Raw genomic sequence first — 12,499 nt, 5'->3', positions numbered from 1 at the left:
CTTTTTGTTACTGGAGTTCTTCATGGAGTTTACATGGTGGTTCATCAAGGATTCCTTTCATTCTTCAATTGTTCGTCAGGATTTCTCTCGAAGCGATGATCCGCCAAGCTACACTTCAAGTTTTCTTCATCTTGCATTCCGAAGTGCAATTCGTTCTACCTTATCTTTTGAGGTGGTGTTACGTCATTTTGACAATTGCTTGGTGTTTCATGATTCACGAGTTGTTCGGAATGACATATCTTAAATCCATCATTTTTCAGTTCATTCAGGACACCTTTTCAACCCATCACTCTATTCTTGGAGTTATCTTGGGTTATATTTCACCCAAAGCCTTCCATTGGGCATGTTGCTCTTTGTGATGATTACCTATGATCCAAGTTCTCTTATCACCTCGGTGGAAAAGCTTTATATCTTTTCTAGCTCTCAATCAATTTTTTCCGTGAGTGGCAGAATTTCACCTCATAGTTTTGAGAAGTTTTCCATAAGCCCACTACAAGCTTACTCTTTCCGTTGTTGGTTTTCCAACAACTCCATTCAACCTTTCTTCATAAGCATGCTCTTTCAATTTTAATTGCGAGAGTTGCCATTCTTCTTCTCTGTTCTTTTTGTTCCAACCATCTAGTTTTCCATTCATTTGTTCCGGAGGCACTGTGATGTTGCTCTCTTCGTCACATCATCTCATTTTGCCAAGATCATGTTCTTTCCTTTTGCTTATCCATTCAATCGGAGTGTCGTGTTTTCATTCGAGCTCTCTCATCTTATCAACTTTTACCTCCATCCTCAGTCGGAGTGCTGCCCAAGTTATATCATTCTTTCTCGGTCTCTATCTTGTTTTAACCGGAGTGTTGTGTCTATCATTCCTTTTCTAACCGGACTCTCATCCAAGTGCTTTCATTTTGCCAAGTTCATATTACTGCCCTCCATTTCCAACCGGAGTGTTGTCATAATTGATCCTTATCATTCTTTGTACATCTCGTTTCATCCAGAGTGCTTGCATGTACTTCTTGTCCATTGCAACCCTTTTTCTTATGACTTTCAACCTACAAGGTTCTAGTAATGTTCCTTGTTTCTCTTTTCTACCGGAGTGCTCTCAAATTTGTTCAACTCTGTTGTGTGCTTTCTTTCTTTCAAGTTGTCAACATCTCAAGGTTCATTGGTTTCACTCTTTTGTCAAAGAAGCAACTTAGTTTTACCTCTTATCTTCCTCTTCCGTTTTCCCCGGTGCCATCCTAGATCTCGGGACGAGATCCTCTCGTAGTGGTGGAGTGTTGTGATGCCCCGAGTCCGATGCGCCAGATGTCTTCCAGTTATTCGCCGGCATTGCCATGTCATTTGCTTGCATGTTGCATTCCATCATGTCATCATGTGCATTGCATCATCATGTTTTTGAAACTTGCATCCGTCCGAGTTTCCCCAGTTCCGTCTGTTGTCCGTTCTGAGTCCAACCACACTCGCACGCGCCCGCGGCATGTCCGAGATATTATTTTATAAGTGGCCGGAAGATGTTCTCGGAATGGGTTGAAAGTTGGCGTGCGGTCTTATTTTAGTGTAGGTAGATCGCCTCACAAATTTCATCGCGTTCGGAGTCTGTTTGATGCCCCAACGAATAACTATAGCGGCAGTATAGCCGGTCTTTTCGTCGGACGTTTTCGGTCTCCGGAAACTGTGTCGGGCTGCATCTCTCCCATCTTCTCTCAGTCCAACCCGCTCTCCACAGTCCACCTAGGTCCATGCCTATCCCTCTACGCGTCCGGAGCCGTCCGATGTGATCGCACGGTCCGAAAACCCCTCTTTGCTCAGTGCACAAACCCCCTCGCATGTGTGTCCGAAACTGTTCCGAACCCGACCCGGATAGTCATCACCGTTGGGTCCGGAACATCCCCAAACATCTACAAAATATCATTGTTTTCTTATTTGGACTCCTCTAAACTTTTATTCTTGATCGTCCATTTACGATAGGAGGGATCCATTAGCCCCTAACCTAATCCACCAGCGTATATAATGGGGCAACTCTAAGAACTAGGAGAGATGTCCCATCCTTCCTCCTTGCCGCCGCCACACTGAAATCACATCGGGATCCTCCCCGATCCCCTTCTCCTCGGTCTCCTCCTCCATCCAATCGAATCAACCACCGCTCCAGCTCGTTGTCAACACCGGACGAACCCGCAGCCAGCCAGAGCCCAATCCCGACTAGATCGAGGTCCTTCCTCCTCCCTCGCGCCCATGCCCTTTCTCTTCCTTTCTTCTTCTTCCCGTGCCTCAGATCTCTCTATTACTTCTCGTTCTCCCTCCCGCAGGAGCCCATGGCGAACCTGACCGAGCCCCTCACCTGGCGCCCTCACACCCGAGCTCTTCTTTAGCCCCGCGTCACCGGAGTCAAGGCACCGGCCGCCCGAGCCTCGTCGCCATGGATCCGTCTGCTCCAAGAGCTCTGCCTCGCGCCGGAGTGACCCAGCCGAGCACCTCCTCTTTTGACCCGCGCGAACCCAGGCACCCTCCTCCAGTTCGTCGCCGAGGGACGCCAGCGCCGAGTCCTGCTCCCCTCTCCTCTGCCCTGGTTGCAAGCCGCCGCCGCCTGGATCCTCCCCGAGCTCCACGTCTCCATGTCGCTGACCCTGCCGCTGCGCCGCCGTGGGTCAGCAAGTCTCACCTTTGCTTCACTCGAACAGGGAGGAGAACGCGTCTTCCTCTGTTCGCTCAGTTCGCCTGCGCGATGACCAGCTGCTGGTGTTTCCCGATCGAGTGCCTAGGCCGGCCTCGCCTTGTGCCTCGTCGCGGCCCAGCAGGGCGCTGAGGCCCAGGCCTCTCCAGTCAGATCCCGAAGCCCAGCTGCACAGGCCTCCCCTCTCCACCAGCTCGGCCAAGGCCCGATGTGCGCAGCCTCTCCAGATCCCCTCTTCCCGTTGGGCCAACAAGATTCGGCCCATGTAGTGTTTTTTTCCTGGACAAATTTAATCATTTTTCCAGAGATTACAGTTTTACAGTGAAGCCCTCATACATCATGCATTTCATAACTCATAAACCGTGCATCGGATTAAAACAAACTTTATATGTAAAATGTCTAGAATTTTGTCTAGTTTAATAATATCACACTTTCATCCATGTTAAAAATGTTTAAACTGCCGTTTTCATTAATTTGCTTAAATAACTTGCTAAAATGCTTTAATTCATAACTAAATAACCGTAACTCCAAACCTAACAAACTTTATATGTAAATGGGGTAGAAAAATGCCTAGTTTAACATGGTGGCATCATCTTGCATGTTTAACAACTCTAAAATTGTGTATAGGGCAGAACAGTACCAAATCTAATATATGCTCATGAGGAGTTTCCGGACTTGTTGTTTGTTGTTCCGGCCTCATTTAAACTTGCCTAGATAGGTAGTTTTCTTTTGCTTCACCTATTGCCATGCTAACCAACATTTAATATTGTTGAGTACATAAACCGGAGAGAACTAAATAAGCCATGTGGTGTTCCGTCAATATGCAACGAGTTGCATATTGAGCTCCACTTAACTTGTAGTGTTGTTTGTGCACTTTGCCATGCCATGCCTTTTTAAACCGGACATGCATCATACTTGGTTGTGCATCATGCCATGTTTATGTGGTGGTTGTTTACTATGTTGTTTGCTTCTTTCCGGTGTGCTTCTTCGGGTTGATTCCGATAACGTTGTGTTTGTGAGGATCCGTTCGACTACGTACGTTTGTCTCCTTCATGGACTCATTCTTCTTCCTTGCAGGATCTCAGGCAAGATGACCATACCCTCGAAATCACTTCTATCTTTGGTTGCTAGTTGCTCGCTCTTTTGCTATGCCGCGATACCTACCACTTGCTATATCATTGTAACACCCCCAGTGTCATGCTACAGTAAACCTCTGTGATTAAGCTAATCATTTTTCCAAACAGTGCTTAATCACATTTGTTCAATATCCCATTTGAAATTCCAGTCAATTCAAATTCAAGTGAAATTTGAAGTTGCTCAAAAGTTGTTGGAAAATTGTTCATCATTTAGCCAAAATTCCATAACATTTAATTGTTAAGGAAAAGAACATCACCATTGAGCTAAGATGGACATTAGCAATTATGTCATTGCAATTTCAGCATTTTGGAATGCCATTTGATTGTGAAAAATGTAATTGACATCCCCTAGCCTCTAAAACTTTTTGTGGAACTGCATAAAGATGTCTTGGATTTTATGGGCCCAGTTCCATAATTTATGCAAGATATTTGGATGCCCAATTAACTTCCTTTCTCACTCTGTTTATTTAACAAATTAAAGAGAAAAGAGAAAGAGGAAAAAGAGGACCTAAACTACTGGACCCCCTGGCCCATCAAGCAAAACAGTCTAGCCCAACCTCCCAAACCCCCCGTCCTCTTCCTCTTCTGTTCACCCGACCGAGCACACCCGACCGCACGCTCCCGCCGAACCTGCTCGCCGCCCCTGGCTGCTACAACGCCGGGGAGGGATAAGGGCGCCACCCTGTCACCTCGGGGACGCCTCCCCTCCCACTACCCCATCCCACTTGCTCTCCCCTCTCCCCTCATCTCCTCCGCCCCTCCACCGGGCGTTGCCGCCGCTGTCGCCTCGCCGTAGCCACCAGCCTCTGAACAGCCAGCCAAGGCGCCCAGGAGGACCGCCACCGTCGTCCTCTTCATCTACGAGGACCCGCATGAACTCGGAAGCCCATGAGCCACCGTCTTCCTCGAGGATCGCCGACAGCATCTGTCGCTTCCTCACCGGGATTGATCCCGTCTTCCTCCTTCGGTCACTGCTGCCTCGACACGGATCAGCTGCTCCGGTGCCGCCTGGCCTCCCCGACAGTGTCCCCGACCCTCCTCTCGGCGAGCCCCATCCGTTCCCCCCTTCTCCTCCTTTTTCCATCGTTGTTTGCCGCCTCCACCATCGCGCCCGGTGCCCACCGGTGGTCGCGCCCAGGCCCGCAACCCGCGCCCTCCACCCGAGCGCCTCGACCGCTCCTGTACTCCATGCCTGCGCCGCGAGCCCCGGGCCGCGCCCACTACCGACCGCGCCCGTCTAATGCTGCCGTTGGCCGCCATGGCCGGAGCTCCGCTCCTCGCCTTGCTCACCCGCCCCTGTTGCGCCCTGACTCACCAAACCTACGTGTTGCTCGCGCTTTGCATGCGCTGCTGGCCTCCCCTCTGGTTTCGCCCGCCTGCGCCACTGCCCGTCGCCACCCTCACCCGGCTGCTCCGCTCTGCCCAGCGGCTAGTGCCGCACGCTGCTCCCAGCCGCTGCTGCTTCGGCCCCGCCCTCACCCCTTGCAGCTCAGATTGGCCGCAGCTGCTGCGCCGTGCTGCCCCTGCCTGCAGCCCCACCGTCGCTAGGCCGCCGCGAGCGCAGCCCTCCCCCGCCTCTACTGGCCACCGCCGCTGCCGCGCAGCTCACCCCTGTCGCCGTCCGCCTGCTTGCGTGACCGCGCCACCGCGCCCTCCGATGATCCCCGCGGCCATCTATAGTGCCGGCGCCCTGGCGCGTCCCCCACCCCTCTGTCGTGGTCCTTCGGGCACGGGCGCCCACGCCCGCCCCCGTTTCACCCAGCGCCTGCTAAGGCCACTTGGCCCTATGGCAGATGGGGCCCGCCCCCTTAAAAAAAGAGGAGCCTTCAAAAAATATAAAAATAAAAATAAAATATAATTAATTAACTTAATTAAATGAGTTTAATTAAACTAATTACTTAGTTATCCTATTTTATTTGCTAATGTGTGCATGACAGAGGGCCCCACCCCCTGTTGACCAGTCAACATTGACTGGTCAAACTGGGACCCCCCCTGGACCCACATGTCATCCTCTGGTACACTTATGTGTACCCAGATCTGGGTGCACCTAACATTTACTCATTATTTTTGAATTAATAATAATAATTTCAGAATATCACTAAAACTTTAATAATTCATAGAAAAATAACAGTAGCTCGGTTGGAAAAACTTTGTACATGAAAGTTGCTCAGAACGACGAGATGAATCCGGATACGCAGCCCGCTCGTCCGCCACACATTCCTAGCATAGCGAACATGCAACTTTCCCCCTCCGATTCATTTGTCCGAAAACATGAAACACCGGGGATATTTTCCCGGATGTTTACCCCCTTCGCCATTATCACCTCTTACAGCGTTAGGGCACCCCTTAGCACCGCTTGTTGTCATGTTATGTTTGAGATGCCTTGTGTGCTCTGTATTTACTGTTTCTTCCCCCTCTTCTTCTCTGGTAGACCTCAAGACCGACGCTGATGGCTCTGAGTACGACTACGTCAACGACGACCCCTCCTTGCCAGAGCAACCAGGCAAGCAAGCCCCCCTTTTTATCATCCCGATATCGCCCATTCCATTCTCTCATGCTTGCATTAGATTTTGCTACTATTATTGTTTGCTCCTATTCTGATGCATAGCCTGTTTTTGTATCTGCTGTTGTACCTTACCTGCTTATCCTAAACTGCTTAGTATAGGTTGGTTAGTGATCCATCAGTGACCCCCACCTTGACCTTGTTACCCTTGCTTCATCATTGAAGACCCGATTAACGGGATCGAAGACCAGGCCCCGGCACCGCACATCACTTCCCCTTAGTTGCTCGACACTACTGGGTTACTATCGAGTGCCAAGGGTGAGACCTCTACAGCACTTCTGATGTTAACCCTGTAGTGTAGCTATTCGATCGTGGTCATCGAGGGTGATTCTGCCTTAACCACTTCCGATACGACTCTGTCGTGCAACCCCTCAAGTGTGAACCTCGAGGGTGGATCTTCTTACGTTCACCTTGATGATTACATCGAGTGGAATTCACCAGGGGTGATTCCTCGGGTTTTCCCCTTGGTGTTATACACACCGTTACTATGGTTACTATGACTTTACACTGAACCATGTTACTGAAGACGGGTCGGCCCTGAGGGGTACCCGCGCGAGCTTACTTGCGAGTGATGTGGAGACGGGTTGACCTGGAAGGTGCCCGCAAGATAATTACGAGGCGTGGCCGGGCATTCCTAGCCCTTGCCGCAAGTCCTCGAGACGGGGCGACGGGGTCACATCGATCATGAGTCTCTGCTCGTTACCGCGTGCTCCTAATCCACTACGATTTGGATATTTGATCCGAGGGGCCTCTGGCCTGATAGCACTAACCATCACGTGGGCATAGTATGGGCGTTGTGCGTCGTATACATCAGCCGAAGCTTAATAGACGTCAGCGACTGAGCGGCGCGCGCCGGGTTGGACTACGTAAGCTCCTGCCTTGTTGAAGGAGGTTGCTAGGTCTGCTCACCGGCCGCGTACGCAACGTGCAGGGGTTCCCGGGGAGATGGCCCATGAACCCTGGGGGCATAGGTTTAGTCCGGCGTGCTAGCCTCTCTATTAAGCCTAGGTCGGGTTGCGGCGTATTGTTTGGCCGAGGCCGAGCATGACCCGGGAAAGTGTGTCCGGCCGGAGTTAATCGAGCGTGGTGGGTAAGTTGGTGCACCCCTGCAGGGAAGAAAACATCTATCGATAGCCTGTCCTACGGTAATGGACACTTGGAGTTGTATCCCGATCGATACAACTAGAACTGAGACATGGAGATGAGACTTGGATATGAGATGATAACTGGATAGTATGGCTCTGGGATGCTTTCTCGCAGGGAGTCGAGAAAGGATCTCTGGCCGAGGTTGATAACTCTACCACTTTACTTTATGCTACTCTTATCTCTCCTGATGCTGCAAGATGCTTGAAGATGCTAGTCTTCGATAGGCTAGACTTTCCCCTTCTCTTCTGGCATTCTGCAGTTCAGTCCACAGATACAACCCCTTTTTCCTTTGATACAGATGCATACTTAGTTTAGATCTGATGTAAGTCTTGCGAGTACTTTGGATGAGTACTCACGGCTGCTTTGCTACCTCTTTTCCCCCATACCCGTTTGTTGCGACCAGATGACGGATCCCAGGAGCCAGACGACACCACTGATGAATACTTCTACCCCGAGGGTGTCAACTACTACGTGACGGCCGCTGACGACTTGGAGTAGTTAGGAGGCTCCCAGGCAGGAGGCCTTGCCTTTTCGATCAATGTTTCTTTTGTGCTAGCCTTCTTAAGGCAAAACTTGTTTAACTTATGTCTGTACTCAGATATTGTTGCTTCCGCTGACTCTTGTGTATTCGAGCTTATGTATTCAAGCCCTCGAGGCCCCTGGCTTGTAATATAAAGCTTGTATTATTTTGATTTGTGTCTAGAGTTGTGTTGTGATATCTTCCCGTGAGTCCTTGATCTTGATCGTACACATTTGCGTGTATGATTAGTGTACGATTGAATTGAGGGCGTCACAATCATGCCTCCCATATTGCCATGTCAAACCTCTAACCCACCTTTCCTAGCAAACCGTTGTTTGGCTATGTTACCACTTTTGCTCAGCCCCTCTTATAGCGTTGCTAGTTGCAGGTGAAGATGAAGTTTGTTCCATGTTGGAACATGGATTATTGTTGGGATATCACAATATCTCTTATTTCAATTAATGCATCTATATACTCGGGAAAGGGTGGAAGGCTCGGCCTTATGCCTGGTGTTTTGTTCCACTCTTGCCGCCCTAGTTTCCGTCATACCGGTGTTATGTTCCTTGATTTTTGTGTTCCTTACAGGTTGGGTGTTATGGGGACCCCTTGACAGTTCGCTTTGAGTAAAACTCCTCCAGCAAGGCCCAACCTTGGTTTTACCTTTTGCCTCACCACCTCCTACTTTCCCTTGGGAGTCGCTCTCCTGAGGGTCATCTTTATTTTAAGCCCCTCGGGCCAGTGCTTGTCCAAGTGTTGGTCCGAACCGAGTAGACTGCGGGGCCACCTCGGGGAAACTTGAGGTTTGGTTTTACTCGTAGGATGTCTCATCCGGTGTTGCCCTGAGAACGAGATATGTGCAACTCCTATCGGGATGTCGGCGCATCGGGCGGTCTTGATGGTCTTGTTTTACCATTGTCGAAATGTCTTGGAACCGGGATTCCGAGTTTGATCGGGTCTTCCTGGGAGAAGGAATATCCTTCGTTGACCGTGAGAGCTTGTGATGGGCTAAGTCGGGACACCCCTGCAGGGTTTTGAACTTTCGAAAGCCCTGCCCGCGGTTATGGGTAGATGGGAATTTGTTAATATCTGGTTGTAGAGAACTTGACACTTAACTTAATTAAAATGCATCAACCGCGTGTGTAGCCGTGATGGTCTCTTCTCGGCGGAGTTCGGGAAGTGAACACGGTTTTGGGGTTATGCTTGAACGCAAGTAGTTTCAGGATCACTTCTTGATCATTATAGTTTCACGACCGTTGCTTTGCTTCTCTTCTCGCTCTCATTTCCGTAAGTTAGCCACCATATATGCTAGTGCTTGCTGCAGCTCCACCTCACTACCCCTTTTCCTACCCATAAGCTTAAATAGTCTTGATCGCGAGGGTGTGAGATTGCTGAGTCCCCGTGACTCACAGTCTACTTCCAAAACCAGTTGCAGGTGCCGATGATGTCCGTGCAGGTGACGCAACCAAGCTCAAGGAGGAGCTCGATGAAGATCGTGTTCATTGTGTGTTTCGTTTCCAGTTGATCAGTAATGGAGCCCAGTCGGGGCGATCAGGGATCGTTTGCATTAGGGGTTGTTTTTTCTTTATTTGGTTCCGTAGTCGGAACTTGATTGTATCTGGATGATGTAATGTTATATTTATGTATTGTGTGAAGTGGCGATTGTAAGCCAACTCTTTATTTCCTTTCTTATTCGGTACATGGGATGTGTAAAGATTGCCCCTCTTGCGACATGCCTACTATGCGGTTATGCCTCTAAGTCGTGCTCCGACACGTGGGAGATATAGCCGCATCGTGGGTGTTGCAGATTGTTCCCCCACTCATTCAAATGGTATCTCACTCCACGAAAAGGGGGCAAGAACCTTGGCTTGGCTCCATATACAACATCAACCAGACAAAGTTTCCTTAGCATATGAGAAACAAGTAGGTTACTTAGCTATATTCGATAGTGGCATGGATAAGATGTTGTTAGCTCTCTTTACCTTATGGAGTTATGGTACACATAGACCATTTGAATGGTGTAACACATCACGCGCATGGTCCTCTCATCAGCGGCGCCGATTTCCATGCCACCGCCTCTGCAACGCCTCCATGACCAGAGTAGGGCAAGGGAGGGAGAAATAAGGCCGCGGAAGGGGGGAGAGGGAGAGGAGGAGGATCAGTTGTACCTCAAGCACTGACTCCTTTGCCAGCCATGCCAACGCTCTGATCCAGCCGTTGTCGATGCTGCTTCTCTTGGACAGGTGCACATGAGGTAGGTTTTGGTTTTAGCGGGAAGCGAAAAATGTTGCTTTACAGGAAGGGGTCTCATGCACGGGTGGTGCTATTATTTGCGAGATTTTTTGCGGCTATCAGCGACAAAGGTTCGCCCGAATATTCGTTAAATCGGGTTATCTCCACTCCACTCATCACATCCTTCATTCTCAAAATGTGGCTTCCTGGAAAATATGTCTATCCCTATCCCACCAAGGGATATCCAATGAACCAAACATACCTTAGTTAGACAATTACTACCTCCTCCTCCCGCGAACGACTCCCATCGGGCCGCCACCAACCTGTCTCGTCTCCTGTGGCCTTAGGGCCATGGAGGCGTGGTGGATCTTGGCCCTTGCTAGTGGGAGGGCTCCTGTTTCGTTTTTAGGTTGTTTTTTAGTTTGTTTAGAATTTTTTTTCCTACTCGAGAAGACAAGGCGAAGGCGGCTCTCTGAAGGTGGAATAAGGTTCTTCTCCCTAGCCCCCGTCCCGACGATGCGTCTAGCATCATCGGAGAGCATGTGGAGAGGTGTTTCCGGAGGATCTCGCGGGATTCAATCGGTGTTTGTCTCCGGTGGATCTTCTTGGATCCGATATTTGTTCGTGTGTCTACTGGTTGGATCCTTTCGATCTACACTCCTCTTCAGCGGCAATTGTTTTTGTTCTGGTGTGTTGTTCTTTTGGGCCTTAGCACAATGACTTCCCGACTGTCTACTACAACAAGGTTTTCTCGGCTCCAGTGAGGAAGGAGCGATGATGACAGCATGGATATTTTTTAACGGTCACCAGGGGGAGACATTCTCCACCTGAATATATTATCACTCAAAGTGAGCATAATGTCAAGAGGTTGATCTACTGTACAAGGAAAAGCAAATCGAAAACCTAAACAAGGTAACCCGTTTATGAGGAAAACCGAGCTGAAAACCATACAAGTAACAAGGGTAAAGGGAGATGAGAAAAGGTGGATACCCAAGCCAAGTCACACCTAGCTAGTATATAGAGGGAGCAACACCACGAGGCACAAAGTATATGTTGTGTGTCGTCAAGGGATCACGATAACAAAACTTTGCCGCAACTTAACGCACCGCTCCGGTGTGCATATTAAATCTCAGACGCAACACAGGAGCATCCACAAACAACGAGTGGCATAGGCACGAACCTTGAGTGGAAACATCGCCCACGAGAATTCAGAACGATTAGCAAGTTGGGAAGGCATCTTGCATCATCTTTGAATAAAGATAAACCAAGACGACACCAAGACCACGAAGCTCATCATAACACAACGACAACCATGAGATGGTCTTGAGCATGCGCAACAACAGGAACGACAGCAAAAAAGACCATCCAAGATTAAGACGCGGGAAGCAACCTCGGCACAGAGCACCAATTATTGTTGCAAGGCAACAAAAACACATACCACGACAACATGATTTTGGCTTGTTTCAGCGTTTGTAGTCGTCTTTAGGTGATCTACGAAAAATAATTTAACTTGTATTACTTGTTATGTTCTTCATACTGCCATGATATCTGACGAATAGATCCAAACTTTTTATGAAAAAGAAAATGGAAGTTGCTAGTCCGTGGCACGAAACGAAACAAATTTCCTTTCCTCGCCCGCGGCGCTGCCGGTGGTCCTTGGTGCCTCCCATCATTATCCCATTCCCGTCGATGCCGGCACGTTCTATCGCCACAAGTCAACACTCCATCGCTCGCTCGTCTCTATCCCCGATAGACACCCCAGGCAAGCATTGGCACGTCAAGTTATCTCGTCGTAGATGCTCTTGCCGCCACACACCGGCGGCACGGGATTAGCAGTGGCATGCATCCATCAGATCCATCGAGTGATCGCCCACCGTGGAACCATGGGATCCATACGTTCTACGTTGCTTACTGACTTACTGTTGCGTCGTCTACTTGAGCATTTTGACCGTGGGCAGTGGGCTGAGGCTGCATGCACGGCACAACACAACTGAGCTCCCTGGTCCATGCACGAGTTTTGACCTCGTCAACAGCTGTATACGCGCACGTGCACTTTTTTTTTGTGAAACTCGCACGTGCATTTCTTTTTGCCATGCATGCACCAAAATCGCCTGTTGGCTTTGTGAATTGACACGACCTGGGCTGGCTGCCTGGTACTGGAAGAGAGAGCCTTGATGCGACACTGTCCGGCTGCAAATTAAGACGAAGGGGGGTGTTTGGATCACAGCCGTCGCTTACCATGC

This window comes from Triticum dicoccoides, chromosome 5A, assembly GCF_002162155.2.
Source record: "Triticum dicoccoides isolate Atlit2015 ecotype Zavitan chromosome 5A, WEW_v2.0, whole genome shotgun sequence".
Taxonomy (NCBI): Eukaryota; Viridiplantae; Streptophyta; class Magnoliopsida; order Poales; family Poaceae; genus Triticum; species Triticum dicoccoides.
This window is presented reverse-complemented; position numbering follows the sequence as displayed.